This window comes from Oryzias melastigma, linkage group LG3 (genome assembly GCF_002922805.2).
Source record: "Oryzias melastigma strain HK-1 linkage group LG3, ASM292280v2, whole genome shotgun sequence".
Classification (NCBI taxonomy): Eukaryota; Metazoa; Chordata; class Actinopteri; order Beloniformes; family Adrianichthyidae; genus Oryzias; species Oryzias melastigma.
Genome location: NC_050514.1, coordinates 20,059,107 through 20,075,499, shown reverse-complemented (window position 1 = coordinate 20,075,499; position 16,393 = coordinate 20,059,107). Strand labels below are relative to the sequence as shown.

At 38.0% G+C, this 16,393-nt stretch overlaps 1 protein-coding gene across 1 annotated transcript in view; it reads left to right on the top strand.

Annotated features, from left to right (window-relative positions):
* mafa (v-maf avian musculoaponeurotic fibrosarcoma oncogene homolog a (paralog a)) overlaps positions 1–14,635 on the top strand; it is an 86,099-nt gene extending 71,464 nt beyond the window's left edge. The window contains exon 3 of the mRNA XM_024295078.2: positions 7,909–14,635. The gene's annotated coding sequence lies outside the window, so the exon portion shown is untranslated. The remainder of the gene's footprint in view (positions 1–7,908) is intronic.
* The last annotated feature ends 1,758 nt before the right edge of the window (positions 14,636–16,393 follow it).

Sequence of the window (16,393 nt, the reverse complement as noted above, 5' to 3'; positions counted from 1 at the left end):
GTCCCCACCACCCCTTTCCCTCTGTCTTGTCTCTTGATTTCAGCGTGGAGGGCAATCATTTCATGAGTGATGGTACCCATCAGTGTAGTGCATGTGCTGTAAAACTGTCAGCTGCTGACAGATTGACTGACGCAGTCAACCCTTCGATTACTACCGCAGAGCAGTCTGGGTCAGGGAGAATAAGATGCGGAACGAATAAAATGCACAGAGTGGAAAAAAAAAGAGTGAAAGAAAACAGGTGCGTTTAGAAAGTCATGTTTTATTGTGATTTCTCCTGTGAGCACAGATCAAATCTGGCACTAAACTCAAACCATAAAACAAACATCATCGCTCTTAAAGGGAACATGAAGGAAGACGAAAAAACACTGTTATAAGAGAGGGAGTGTTCCCCGCGTAATATCCAACAGCTGTTGATACAAAGGGAAAAACTTTATTCAGTCCAGATGGTCTCAGTCAGTGGCAGAATGAGAGAGCTGACTTCATTGGCTCCAGCCATGTGTTTTTCCTCCTGACAGAAATTAAAATGGTCGTTTGTTTGTCACTGCTCACTGCACAGCTTAAAATGCAGCAATGAAATGTTCCTTGGTGATAATGCACCATAATTACTCAAACTCCTGTTTATCTGCAGCAGAGGGAGGACAGAAGGGACGTTTTCCTCAGATGAGATTTTAAAATCCAGAGAGCTTGTTACCCACAGGAAGAGACGGCAATTAGAGGTAGGGATTTGTAAAAGTTAGAAAAAGCTGTAATCTTGTTGAAAATACTACAGAACTATATATTTTTTCCTTTTCTTTAAACAAAAGCCAGGCGTATAGTGAGAATCGCACCGTGAAGGGTGTTCATCTCTGTGGCAGCTCCTCCAGAGGTTCACATTATGGCATGTTGAACATCTCACACCTCTGAACTGAGGCGAAAACCACACTCAGCTGCAGAGGCGTGGAAAAGTTACCATTGGCTTCCGACTGCCGGTTGAACGCAAAATCAGTCACTTATCGGAAATAAAAGTTGAGCCTCTCTGTACTTTAGCAGACCGAATGACAGAAGCTGAAGCTGAGTCACGGCTGAAGGAAACTGACATTGCCGTTTCTATTTCTTTTTTTTTTAAGCTTTTGCCGAGTAAAATCACTCATGAGCAAGCCAGAAAGATCCAGGCAAAAGTGAAGTGAAGACGTGACCTGTGGGTGTTTGACTCAAACATTCACACCACACATCTTAGCTGCAACTGCTCAGTGAATCATGCAGAGACGGCTGACTGTCAGTGGCTTAAACACAGCCATGGGCTCAATGATTTATAAAATGTACCACAGTCGGTTGTCTTAGTGTCACATTTGTATTTTTTTATCCTTTGATCTTCCCATTAACACCCGTCACACTGCCCATTACAGAAAAGATTCATTGAACCTTTTCTGTGGCAGCTGAAAATGTCAACTGTCTCAAGAGGAACTGCAATACGATAGTTTTTTTGTCTTTTGTAGCAATTAATCAAAACAATTTAAAAAGCTGACCAGGTTTGAATCTGATTCATTTATTTCTTTTTTAAAAATAGATTTAATTTTCAACTAAATAGAAGGTAGAAAAACCAACTTTAGCTTTTCAGAATAAAAGACAAATTGATCCAAATAAAAGACAAAAAGGGAAATAATTGAGCACAGCTGAAACAAGGACACCCAGAACAATGTTAGTCAGCCACAGATTGTGAAATACAACTGAGTGCTCTCATTTTGGCTTTTTTCTCCAAACACAGGATCTGGTTGTGTAATCTGCGCCTCTGCTATCGTCTGCACAAAAATTAGTTCATTAAATGCCGGGCTCTGATCAGAATAATGCACGAAACCTTCACCGAGATAAGAGCCGAGTCCTACTTGACTCATAACTATTATTATTAGGGAATTTCCACGCCAAAAACCATCTGATAAGCACATATAATGTCTTCTGATTAGTAATAAGAAGAGATTCACTTCAAATGCTAAACTCCATGCAGCAGAGATAACTATCCCAGAGCTGCAAACAGGTTAAAAATAGCTGGGGGAAAAATCTGAAATGTTTTTGTCACAAGAAAAGGAGAAAAACGGTTTTAATTTGGAGTTTTACTTGATGGTATTTACTTTTATACCCATTTGCTTATTCTATTTAAATATTTATTTTTTTCAGTTTTAATCATATGATGTGAAAAATCTTTTCTTCAATTAAAATAATGTTTTAAGGGTCCACCTTTATTTTTCTCCCTTTTATGGTAGTAATGTTGTTGAATGTGTGTGTCAGTGAACGGGTCTACAGAATTGGGCTATTGACAGATGAACCACTAATTTTTGCATCTCAGGAAATATGTTTTAAGCGGGACTGTCCCCTCTCCGTAAGCATTATGACAGTGTGGTTCTGTTTCACAAGGCACATATCTATTCTGTTGACTAATTATAGTATTAGCTCATCTCTCTAGTCCTCATTTTTGTCAACTCAGAAAGTGGAGTAACCACACTACAAAGTCTGAAAGGTACATTTTGTTGCTGCGTCTAGTTTTCCATCACATACCTCGATGTTAATGTTATCCGTTTCCTTCTTCCGGTAATATTGCATTAGATTTCCAATATTCATGGTGTGTTTTTCCATCTTTCACAGATCAAGACTTCACAGGCTTTTTAGATGAAAAATTATCAATACAAGATGAAGCATCAGCAAAAAACGCCGTGACACATTGCCAAAATGCTCTTGTTCCCGGTGCCAGCATCAATAATTCAGCCACTAGCTCATAACTTTATTTTCAATGCATAATTGAGGCCAACTAGTGATGGCTGTTCATTTTTTTTCCTGCCTTTAGCTATTTATATGTTGAGCAATTCTTAAACAATAAGCAGAGCAGTCCATTAAGCTTTTGACATCCTCTCCTGTTCCCACTCCAAAAGATGCAGGAGAGCAATGGGAGTGTCCAACCGCCTGTTACACATGCTCTGCTTTGGTTGTTTCCATGAGATGCTTTTGTGTAGTGATACCTACTGTAAGCATAAAAACTTTGTAAAAATTGTGGGAAGACTGAGGTAAACAGAAAGAAATGAACTCTCAATATTTCAAACATGTGGTTAGGAAAGGAAGGGGGTCCTTAGATAGTGATAGATGTCTTTGTTAGATTCTTAAAATGCACCATGAGTGTGTCATTTTTGGTGTGTCTTAAATTGTGTGTTTTAATCTTTTATTCATCCTTTTTAAGCTTTGTGGACAAAAAGTCATGTCCAATATTTCAATTTCAAAAATGCAATTAAAAGGGCATTCCCTCCATGAAGTGATGCTTTTATGTGACCCGACTAAATGAGTCATGCATTCAGGCCACTATTTAATAAATATTGATTTACTATTTTAATTACACGTTAATCTCAAAACACAAAGGTGCCAGGGTTATGACTCTCAAATCTCTCTGCAAATTTCCTGTTTGCAAATATTTATTGAGAATAACATCCTGTGAGAGCCATAAACGTGAATACCGATCATTAAACAGAGGCGAGCTGTCTACAGTTTGCACACAAATGTCAATTTCTGAAACACAGGTTGTGCTTTTAGTCAGTGCAAATGTGGTCTTGTCATACTCTCAAATGAACAATTTTACAAGCTGTAGAGAATGCTAATAAAAAAAAGATGGCTTTTTCTGATCATAATTATCAAATATTTTAAAATATTTTGAGTAATTTTAAAAAACTGGGGTTGTTTTACAAAAAAAAAACAATTCATAGGTTTTGTTAAAAATTCTGTCAAAACAAATGATAAATATGTAATTTTCTACACTGGACTGTTGTAAAAAAGTTGCCATGCACAACTATTGAGGACTTTTCTGTAAGAATTAAAAAACGTGAAGGACTTTAAATTATATTTTTTTCTTGGACAACACCCATCATAACATATAAAGTCCTGTTCTCGTAACTCATCACTGGACTAAACTCTTTTCCATCCTGATTACATGTTAAAGTGTGACTTATTAAAACTCAAGAGGAAAGTTCAGAATTTGCAGGAAATTGAGTCTAAGAGCTTTAGGGTAAGAACAATGGGGTGGACAGTCAAACTAAAATTATCTCTTTGTTGCCTTATCTCAAATAGGCTTGAATAGGCTTGACAGCATGTTATCAAATTTTGAGAAAAAAAATGAATTAAAAAAAATCTACAAACTGAAGGACCTGCTTTTTTTTTCTTTCCAACTGACTTCACTTCCACTCTCAATGTATCCTGTTCTTTTATAATCTGAGAGAATATCTGGTTGATTGACTGTTTTAGTTTGAGTGAGACCCAGTGCTTGTGGCTGTTCTCTGTTTGACATTGTGATGGACTGGATCCGTCCAGAACAACCTGCTGACCTATGATGGGTGATGAGGGGTCCCCTGTGATCCTACAACAGATTCATTGGGTATAGAAAGTAGTGTCAGTGTTCTCATCAGAACATGCTGTACTGACATGAAGGCCTGAAATACAAATACGTACTTTTTGCAAGCATAGTATTTATGAAATATGTACACAGTGTACTTTGGTGTTGGCACAATAAAACTTTGTGGATTTGTGTGTTTCATTCCAAAATTATTTATTTACAAATAGATCCCCATCATGTGTTTCCAAACTAAAGATGTTGCTTGAGAGATGAGGTAGAAGTATTAAACTTTAACAATTTGGTTAGTTTTGAAATCAATTTTCTTTATTTTTTTTGAAGATGCATGACTTTGTTATTTATAAAACAACTAACTACTTGGTTAGTGTTTGGTTTAAGAAAGAACAATTGATGCTTTTACAAGGTAAAATGTGTTCTCGTTCTTCAAATTGACATTATATTAGGTAGATTTGTACTTTTATGGACTCAACATTTAGGTACATTAAATGCTTACATTTTTAAAATGTTGTATTTTAAGGTAAGGTAAGATCCAAAACTTAGTTTATGGTTCCAAAGCTGAGTTGATTTGGACAAAACTCCTGAATGTCCAATTATCAATATGTTCCTTTTCTGTTGTGCAGAACTCTTGCTTAAGATTTTATTGCACTAAGTTTTTTCAAAAATAAAAGATAATTATTATCATATAATTGCATTGTTAACCCTTTAATTACCCAATCAAGACAAAATCAATTAGATTTTTTTTCTACTGCTGATTACCTTGGGGTAGTGCTACACACAATCAATCGTTTTCACTAATATGTTTTCTAAATGTGTTCTACCATTTGGATGAACAGGCATTTAAAGGGTTACAAACTGGTTACTCTACAGCTTTTTTTAAAATAGAAGAATCCAAGGTAGCACATAAAGTATTTATATTTCAAGTAAGTAGATTTTCAGGGACCAATCAAAACAGCCAGTCATAGGAAAAGTCTGAAGACGTTAGGAATCAAAGGGCGTGTGTTGTTGTAATTGAGGGCTTTTAAATGATTTAGAAAAATAAAAGATGAAAAAGTGAAACTGTGGGAAAAGCAAGATTAAATGCACAATTAGACAAAAAAAATACAATATCTAAGTTAATTTAGGGCAGTTCACACTAAAGGGTAAGCCCTGCTTTCTATTAATAAGGAAAAAAAGTATTTCTTGGTGGAGTGTTTAATCCAAACCAATTGCAGTTATGATTTAGCGTGCAATTGGTTATTTAACAGAGTAAGAAACACACATATGATCAACAACAACCACTGTACTTTGTGTAGATGGGTAACCTGAACGTATACAAAAGATTCAAGAAGTGGTGGTAATGTTCCTCCAGTATTTCATCTGCAAGACTTTCACTTCTGACTGACTATAATCAGTGATAAACGTGCAGCATAATTTTTACTGAAATATAACTTTATGTTCTTGTTTCAAATGAAAACTGCAGATCTCCCTGCTCACTGCTGCCTTCTGCATAGCACTAATAAAGCAATGAATCTTAAGGGTTTTTATATATTGCTGCCCCTCCTCTCTTTCGTTCTTGCTCGCTCTTGTGCTCTTGCTGTTTTCACTTTCATTCCAGATCTGTCCTTCACAAAGACGTATTGAAACCAAGACTGCATTAGTTTGATTGGGTGGCTGAAAAATGATAAACTGAAAACTGTAGAGTTTTGTTAGGGAAAATATGTAAATAAAGATCAGTAAATAAAAATGATTTTGATCTAAGTTAACTTAATTAAAATGGACAGGGTGAAAAAAAAATATTCACTTGTATTTAATGTGAAGTTGCAAAAAAGCATGCTTGAGAGTCCGTGTTCTCAGTGATATTTGCTTGGGTTGTTCCTAAGATCTAGGTGGCTGGTTTAATTGAGCCTATACTCGACTCAGGGCTGAGGGAGCAGGCAGAGGACCATCGATAAACTATGAAATAGTTCCAATAAGACCAATCAATAAGGTTTTGTGAGCAACTCCCATGAGGATTTGATTTTCCTCTCAAACAACAATCCAGGATCTGTAGTCTTCAAAGGCAAACTCCACCTTTGCTGCTACTTTGTTTCTTTCCCCATGTTTGAGTGATGCCACTAAGGTCGATTTCATCCATGTCCATAAAGGCTCTCCCACACTTGAGTCACCCGGGAGACAGCTTCTGTCGGTCTGTGCAATGGTAGCAACAACCAATAAAGGTCAATCTCCCATGCTAATGGCCAATTGGGTTTGTTCCCATTATTGGCCCTCAGAGTTGTGGTCAACAGATGGAGAGCTGGCATCGTTGAGTCGAGCTGCACTCCAGCCCTAGGCTGCCTAAGCTCTCTATCTGCACACTCTGATGTGTCTGTGCTCTTTCTCCACTGCTTGTGTTAACCTGTACATCACTCCATCAAACACAGCTCCTGTACACAAAGAAACATTGCAGTAGAGTCACACAGTAAGGGCTAACCGTCTAACCATTTCAGCTAATTGCCTCATTAATGATTCACCGGCGTTAGACTGCTCCAGCACTTCACTGTGGGGAGCAAATTGTTCTGATTGGTTTGCCTTTGTCAATTATTGATGGGGCAGTGAGCTGAAGTGCTAACACCTGACTTTGGAGGTCCAAATGGCACTGCGTTCCCATCACACACTGTTATCACACACCATACTTTGAAGGGCTTGATGACGACTACTCCACTACTACTAAGAATACACGTTGTATACCTCAGGGCAATCATTCTGTTCCAACGTGTAACAATTTGAGCTTGTAGTGCAGGGCAGGGCCAAAACCTTGGTGGCCATCTTTGAAATAGTGACAATAGCTGATCAAATGAAACTGCCTACAAACAGTGCAGACTTGGGAGCAAATTTGATGACAAAAAAAGGTGAATAAAACAAGACAATATTAGCCATTGAAATTCCATTTAAAAAGCTGTGACTCATTTATTTTGACATCTCCAAAGTTGCATATTGTTCAGTGGTGTTGTAGCAGTATGTAGTGCAAGTTCAAGAGTGTCTTTGTTTATAGAGATTTATATTACGGGCAGGCTGCACCTTTCAAGTAGGGTAAATTGGACCTTCAGTAGATTGTAGTAAATTTTAGAATTGGACGCAAAGTGAAATAAAAAACAAACAAACTGGATTTTGGTCTTAGAATGAGTAAAGAACAAAACCGATTAAAGCAAAGCAGACAATGACTAGACAGCGTTTGGGATTTTGCTCATCTTTCTCTGGCCTTAATTGAAGCTGATCATGGAGTCATCCCCCATGCTGACTGCTCTGTCACTCTGAATTCAAGCCAAGTGAGCCTGCCATGTACACTCACAGGGTGGTCACTCTCTTTGTTTTTAACTGGCACCAGTGACAGCAGGGCACAGCCCAGACTCCAAATACAGCGATTGTGACTCACTGTGTGTCACCATAAACCCTGGGCAGGGAGACGGCGTTTAGACAAGGCTCCTCCATATCTCACGGTTTTAAGTTTTTGTGTGAGAGCACAAGGCATGATGGCAAAGCAGCATGACTTTAATCACTTTGTCTCCTCTTGCTTTCTCTCTCCTAAACAGATAAACCAACTGCAGAGAAGCCATGGCATCCGAGAGGCTGAGAAGTCACACTAAGACCCCAACAAAGCACAACATTTGAGAAGAAGGACAACTCACAAGACCTGCTAGAATCCCCCATAAACCCCACAACAAAATTCCCGAAAGCCTCTTATTACTTCGGTTTCACTCCTTGGTATTTTACCTCTGGCTTTTTTTTTACAAAATACGAAAAAAGAAGAAAAAAAATTAAGAGACTCATTATCATGACATCATTGACAATGCCTGATAATTACCGAGAAGACTATTTTCTCTTTGGTGGAGGATCCATTATGCATGCTTCTGTATATAGATCATAATTAAATCCTATTCTTATTTCTAATATAGGAAACATACAAAGTCACTGTCACCAAATTCATTATTGTACTCACGGTTTGATATTCCAAATCATTATCCTCCTTTATCAGAGACATTATCATTTCAAACATAATTTATTTAGTCTTTGAAGTTATTTGAACTGGTAAAAATAACTACTTTTTATTGTTCTTATTCTCACTAAGTAACAGCCTAGTTTTCCTCTCCAGTATCCTCGCTAGTACATGTAAATAGAAACGAATAAGGAAAACAGCATGGACCAGACTATAGGGTATATTTATCTCGTTAGACCACAAATCTCAGTACGTAGATCTTTCAGAAAATCTTTTTGAAGTTTAAAATACTTTTTTTTCCTGATAGCTAAAGTCACAGTCTTGGACATTCATTGTTTTTTTTTCCGTATTATAGAAGACACCTAAAGCATTAGGTGTAGGTCTTCATATTATTTAACTGCCTCAAAGGAAACATGAGACTTTTTATTTTGTTTTTGCTTATTGTAAGGCAGGAAAATGGAGAGGAATCCAGGAAAGCTATGATCCTGTTTAAGCACATTTCTGAATTATTTTAAAACATTCCATGTATGGTTTAATGCTTCAATTTCAGTTTTGACCAGCATCTACATCAAATATTTTCCACTGCAATAACTTCCCCTCACCCTCTCAGTGATACCTTTTTTCAAGAAAAAAGAAAAAGAAAAAAAGGTTATTGTCAGTCTGGGAGGGACAGAACTTTTCTTGGGATATAAGTCTGCTCCACTACTGAGCCGACGTGACTGAAAACAAAAAAAAAAAAAGAAAAAACCTCAATGACTGCAGTGCTGGCAGAAGAACTTTGACCTACGTCTTCCAAGAATAATGAACTGAACTGGTGAGCAAAGGAACGGACAAGCTCAAAGCTATAACATTATCTCTGGTGAAGACACCAAAACAAGTGTGGAAAAAAAAGGGAAACGCTGCCTTGTTGAACACTTCACCTCCACAATCGTGTTTCGTCTACCTCTTAGTGTGTGCTAAGGAATCCACGTCGTACCAGTGACCCGCTTCATTAACCAGTCTGCTTTTAAGATATATGTCCTTACAAGACGACAGTTTAAAGTGGAGGATGCACATGTCAACCATTCTTCCTGCAACAAATACTTTTTGTGTTTCTGTTTTTGTATATATGTACAGTATGGCGAGTATGCATAATCTCATATGCTATACTCTGCATGTTTACCTATAGAAGGAACCTGGCTACTATTCCTAGACAAGGAAGCACAGGGAATCATTCTGTTGACACCCTGAACCGATGCACTCCCACTGTCAGCTTACTTTGTTTATTGAAGAAGTGCAGGAGCATGATACAAACAGGTTATTGTCTAGGTGCTACTGTGATGCTTGTCTTTTGCCCTACAGCACTTTCATCAAGGTGCAGACACCATGAAGGGACACGCGCCTTCACTTTGACGTCAAAGTGAAGGCGTCCGCAGCAGGCATGGGATGAGTTAAAGAGAAAACATAAGCTGGGGCTTTACAGTTAAGTGGCAGCACACATATTGGCATGGGGCATCCTGCCAGCAACTGTAAATTCATCCTCTGTCAAAAGGATTTCCACAACTCAATGAGAACCCACAGACAGAACAGAAAAGCAAGATGAAGACATAGAGAACTTTTTTTTTTTTTTTTTTTTTGGAGGTTGTTATTTATCTAATTTTGTTTAATGAACAAAGTTTGTACGGATGTGTTTTAGTAGTCAACCACAAGATGTTCTCTTTCCTGATCTGCTTAGTGAGCTTGGTAACCTCTTGACCTCAAACTATTAGACTATCTAGCATCTCTCTGGACTGTTATGACCTCACATCCTGTCTGAGGTTCAATTTATCTTAATGAGCAAAGATCCCAGCTCCACCAGATGTTCAACCCTGTGGTTAAATACCTGTTACCCTCTGAATCCTTTTTTGCCCTCCCATTGCACTGTTTTTGGACATAAAAGGGTACTACCTCACCAGTGGGAAAATATTCTTTGTATATCATACTATTGTTGTTATTTCAACAATCTTAGCCTACAAACACCCTGATATGCTGACAGAATGCAAATGTGAAGCTTTTTGTGACACAAGAGGAACCTTGTTAAAACTAATTTTGCACACTGGATCACATGAAGGTATTTACGGTCAACATGTTAACAAACTTCAAATTAGGACTTAAGACTTAACGGTGATTAGTCAAAGAAGATTTAAATTTTAAAAAGATGAATATGACTCACAAAAAGGAGACATTTAGTGTGAAAAAAAATAAACAAAATACATCCGTAGTTTTCACTGATGTCAAACAAATTTGACTACACTGCTTTTGCACAACTGCGACAGTCAGAAATTGACATTTTCTTTCTGAATCGTCGTTCTTGTGTTTGTTTTTTTAGCAGGGATCCTAACTGGGATTAGCATGTGCACAATCGCACACGCATGGGATGAATTTGGTGTTTATGCACAAAGTAAAACATGGACGCACGTCCGAGTTTTCTAGCACACACAGTTACACACACACACGTATACACCATGCTAATCTAAACAGCAAGGCTGTATGTAAACAGATCACCATTATAATGGGATTGTTTGGTGTGCAAACAATAAGCTGTTAGCGTAATCACAGGTCAAAGATATATTACCCAGAGGGCCGGGCTGTATGTATATTAACATGATGGATATGTGGGTAAGAGGAGGGGGTCAGGGATATGAGGGATTCAGAGCCCTGCTGATTCAGATTTACCCCCTACCAGGCCCCGTCTCTGCCTTTCTCTCCTCCTCCTCCCTACTGGGGATTCACTTAATCAGCCTTCTATGTTACCTCTGCGCTTTTTTTTCCTCCATTTTCTCCAGTTTTCAATCATCTTCTTAAACTCAAAGTTGTGTCCAGTCTTGTTCCTGGTCCCCTCATATTTATTCCTGTCATTCCGTCCTGGACAGATGTAATCCGCTTCAGCATTGCCACCAAACCAACGTAGTCAACAGGGTACCAGGATAAAGTAGCTTCACAATCTCGTTTTTGGATTAACCAAAAAGAGGACAGAGTGAGGTTGAGTGATGTGAGTTGCTTAACCCATGTCTAGTAAATAAACCAGAGCAGGAAATGATCAAGGAAGAAAGAACTGGTGGGATCATGTTAGAGAAATCCGGTTAGATTTCTATTTACATAAACAAAGTGATGAACGGTTTTACGGCTGATAAGGACAGATCTGGACATGGACATGTTTAAGTGTTACGGTTGTTTATCAGCATTAGCTGCAGCAAACATGGGCTCCGTCAGTCAGGATAAACCTGGCATAGCTTACTCTTTAAGCTTTGCGAGGCTTCTTAACTTATTGCCACTTCATTTGATTATCATCTAGCTCCCCACCTCCACTGGTTAATAAGTCTACGTCCTTACTACTAAATACTCCCTTAGTTTCATTACTGTCCACGTCATGTGCCTGAATCACTCAGGCCTATTGGAGCAAAGACAAAGAGGAATCGTAGGAGTAGCATGTTGATGAAAAAAAAGAGTTCTGACTGCTTTAGATACATTTGCTTGACTGCTTCCTGGTGAACAAAAAACAATTATCCAAACAACCCAACTCATTTCAGCATGCAGACATGGCCAAGGCCAGGTTCTGCTGTTCAATCTGAACTGGAATCAGGGAAAGGGTATCTGGGGTGACAAAAATATTGACATAATGGGACTTTTCTCTTAAGAGTTCACACAGAATGACTCATTGAGGAGAAGCTACCTTAAGCAGCAACAGTTTGCAGCTATGTTGACTCTAAAGGTCAGAGAAGAATGGCAGATTTCCCAAAGTTTTGCAGCACATTATTTTTAAATACAGAACAAAAATTGAACACTAAAAGCATACACTCTGCACCCTTTGTGTGTCCTAAAACTGGAATCCGAGGCTATGCTAGACACAGGCTCCATAAAATTAGACAACAGAAGATAATTAGATACATGTTTGGTAACTCTATTTCAGCTACAATGTTTCTGCAAGAAGGTTATAAAGTAAAATCAAGTGTGACTAATGCTGTGATTTTCAGTCTTGACCTGACTTATTTTCTAAAGAGAAAACAATGAATGAGAGTACACTTGAGGAGGAAAAGGAATGTCTAAATTTGCAGAAACCCTTCCTATATCATCAGTTAAATATGAAGTCTTGGCTCCACAGCCATTTTTCTCTTCACATGCAAGTACCCAGAAAGAAAAGCATGGCCACTGCTTGTGAGCATCAATCTCTCTCACAGTATCATAAGTGGAAGTTATCTCAAGCTGCACATGACTTCAGTGGAAGGAGTGGGGTCAAAGATGAAGAAGGCAAACTGAGGCTATAGCAACTGCTATGGTTTCAAAATGTGAGGGAGCACAAGACATTGTGTGTGAATTGCTATTTTACTCAGTAAAATACGACTCATTTGAGTTTTTGTAATAAGATAAAAAAATTGAAAGACATGTCTAAAGTGGTCTGAAGTAGAGATAGGCTGGGGGGGTTCTTATAACAAGCCTGCAGCAAAAACTAAGCAGACTATCTTGTGTGACAGAGTTAATGATGGGGATGAATAATAGAGCTTTTAAACCTGTACTTCCACCCCATCCTGCCCTCTGCATGAGCTAGGGCTTTAAGGTGGGCAGTCAGTCACCATGCCTTTTGCTGAGATGAAATGGACTCCAAGGAAGATTGGAGTTAGGAGCCATGGTGGAGGGAATCAGATTAGCCAAAATGCCTTAATTGGAAGAAATGCTTTGGCCTGACCTGAGTGTAATACCACTGATAAATCCTGTAAACCAAATATTCAGCAGTCATTAGGCAAGGCAGGAAATCACACTGTAGGGAAATCTCTCAAACCTCTTGCATGTAGACATAAGAAATAGAGAATCCTATAAATATGTCAGCTGCTAAAGTAGAAAAAATTGAAATAATAACTTGCGTTTGAGTCAAAAAAGGGGAAAACGTTATTAGAAATGCAGTTTATCTATGATTCAGATGGAAAGTTGTCTCTACACAAGGATAACAAGATCCCCCTTATGTATGTGTGGCACAACAGTTAATGCAAAGTTTCTGTGGGACAACTGTGGGTCAGAGATATTAGATTTCCCCTCTTTTCCATTTGGGATTTATTTTGGAAGGACTTTAGGTTTTTGTTTTTTATCCGTCTGATCTTAAAATGAGACATAACATTGGTCAAGTACTGCTTCTTTTGGAGGCCTGCTGTTCTCCCTGCTGTGAGCAAGGTGCAATCCTTCAGGTTTTGATAAGTGAAAAGTTTAGAAGTCCGCAAAGTTGTGAATACTTCCCCCTCCTGCAGAGCAGAGGGGGAGACAACCATATGCTATCAAAGTGTTCTTTAAAGCCCCCAGCTTATGTGCACCAATGTTATTCAACATCATCAAATATACCTGGGGAAAAAAGGAAATAGAATTATGCTGCCCATTGCTCAAACACACAAATGGAAAATTAAAAGAAAACACATTCTAAGAAATGCAGCAGTGAGGCGACTCTGTTTTAATTGTGGCTTCTCCTCCATGACCTGAGACGGCTCATTAATTTGTTTTTACCTCTGCAAAATACTGTGACTGGTGAACAAATGAAAGTTTATGATTCCTATCAGAACAAGCCCTTACCCTGTTACCAGAGGTTAATTTGTGCTCACCCTTCATTTCAATTGTGCTCTGGTAAATGTCCGCATTATTTCCCACATGGGCCTGAATGAGGGGTTTGATTATTCAAAAGAAGACCGTGGTTGCTTGTATTATTGTCAGAGGGGCTGTATGCTGCCCAAAGGGCTTCTTGGGTCTTATTGCTATAGCGATCAACCCCTTGCCACTTGGCCTATTCTGACCCCAGTCAGAGATAAGCTTTATGGGAAGGGGCATTAACATGCTCCAGCAGTCACTTCTCTCCTTTATCAAAGGCAGTTCTGTAAAATTGAGTGTTTATGGACCCTCAGTGAGGGTATGGCGCTGCTGATTGCCTTTATTAGAGGTTGACCGTAAATGAGAAGGAGGTGGACAAAGAACTTGTAGCAGTGGGGAGAATAGAGGGGAGGAAATGAATGAAATGGACGCCCCTCCTGCTAAATGAGCAATATCTGTAATGAGTGCAACATCCCCAGAGCAGGCTAAAAGTGTCTAGGATTCAGAACCGGTCTGTGGTTAATAAATAAATAAATCCAAGTATATCCATGTCTTCCACACTTCCTTAAAATAAAACAAGTCTTCCGTGAGCCGACAGGAAAAAGTTTGTAAATATAATGCAAAACTGCAGATACTCTGTTAGCAATACCGCAATATTGTCAGTAACTTTATTTATTTATTGATTGTGTTCATATTATGATTTGTCCTTATAAAATATTGTTGTTTTTGGTTTACTTTCACATTTCTGCACCTGTTTCATGTTGCTATGGACATATTTCTGTTACTTTGAACAAACATGAAAGTGTCAGTGCCGAGTGTCTGCTTATAGTCGGATTTTTGGAGTAAGATCTTCTAAGCATGTCTGCAGTGATGGATGGGGGTAGCACTGTGCCTTTGTACACAGCAGGGTGGGCCTACTGTTGTTACTGGACAGGTAGAGGGAGCCGGAAAGAGAAGGATGTTGCCAGGATCTAATGTCCTTCTCTGGCGCTGTGCATGCTCTTTCCTATTTGCTTTTCCCGTCACGGCACGGTTAACATAGCAAATTAACCTTTCCAAGCCCCTTGTGCTCAAGATTACAGCACAATACAGACAAAGGCAAAAAAGGGGGAAAAAACTGCAATAATAACACAAAAAAACATCTATATTATGCAATGTGGAGGCGCTGGTCAGGGATATAATCTGTTACAGAATCAAGCCGTTCCGTCTTCAGTAATAGGGATATAAAATAACACATTCTGTTGAGTCAAGCTAACGTTTAGTTTTATGTGCATGTCCTGTGTACTCTGCAAATCCCTTTGATGTGTTTTGTTCTCCATTCAAGGTATGTACATGAAAAACATGAAATAACGCATATTGTAGATTACTCTCTTCTTAGGTCAAGCCTGTAAATATGATGTAAATAGCAAACAGCTATGCATGCTAATATCCAAGCAATTTGTTCAGGTACTTTTGTAATCCAGACTTCTCATAAGGCATGTAATGTTGACAAAAAGTAAACATGGAAAAACATTACAAATTGTGAACAAGGAAATGGTTTGTAAACAATTTCAAAATGAAAAAAAAAATGTCTTTGCATTTAATGTTTTCTTACTGATAGCTAATGCATTGGCCTGCCATTTACTACAGTGCTGTGCTCATGTTGCTTATCTTTTTTTATGTTCTATAAGGTAAGGTTGAAGCAAAACATGACTATAAATCATTGGTCTATTTTGGCTTGAGACTAACAACCTCAGAAAGAAGACAGTGGTCTGACCATACCCATTTTTTAAATTTATTTATTTTATACCTACTATGCATGTGTACATGCATACGCTCAATGATAATTACACACTATGAGTGTAAAACTAAACCAATAACTTGTGCTCTAACCATTAGACTAAAAAGGGTTTAAAACTCGGCTAATATTTGAAAAATGTCATCAAAAAATGTGAATCACCAGCTTTAAGGTGTGTTGTGTTAAAAACGCACTCACACACATGTCCATGAAGAAAAAACTCTTAAGTGGAAAAACAATCACTTTTGAAATGTCTCAAAATTTTTCAAACCAAGACTTAAAAGTTAAAAAAGATACATTTTTACATTTATGTTTATTCCTCCATTTTTGTCATGAGACTAAACTAAAAATATTTCCTACATGCAAAATTCACCTCTGCCTGCTGTAGTGGCTGTAATGTGGCAATTCATGGAAGCTTCAATGAAGAAAAAGATTTGTTTTTCTTTATTTTCTATGTCAAGAGATTGTTTATTTTAAATCATGTTTAGAATCATGTTAAAAAGGCAAAGCGCTCACAGTAGATGGAAGTGTCTAATTTTTAACCTGTGCTAAAGATATTTTAAATTTAATAAATAACTATTATAACAAGAAAACGTGTCAAGTTGTGTTACCTTTTTGTTATATCTCACATATTACTTACTAATTAGGAGCAAAGAAAGGTTCAGACATAGTAGTGCCCATTGAGTAATTAGCAATAGTGGTCCAAGCTTTAAAATCAGAA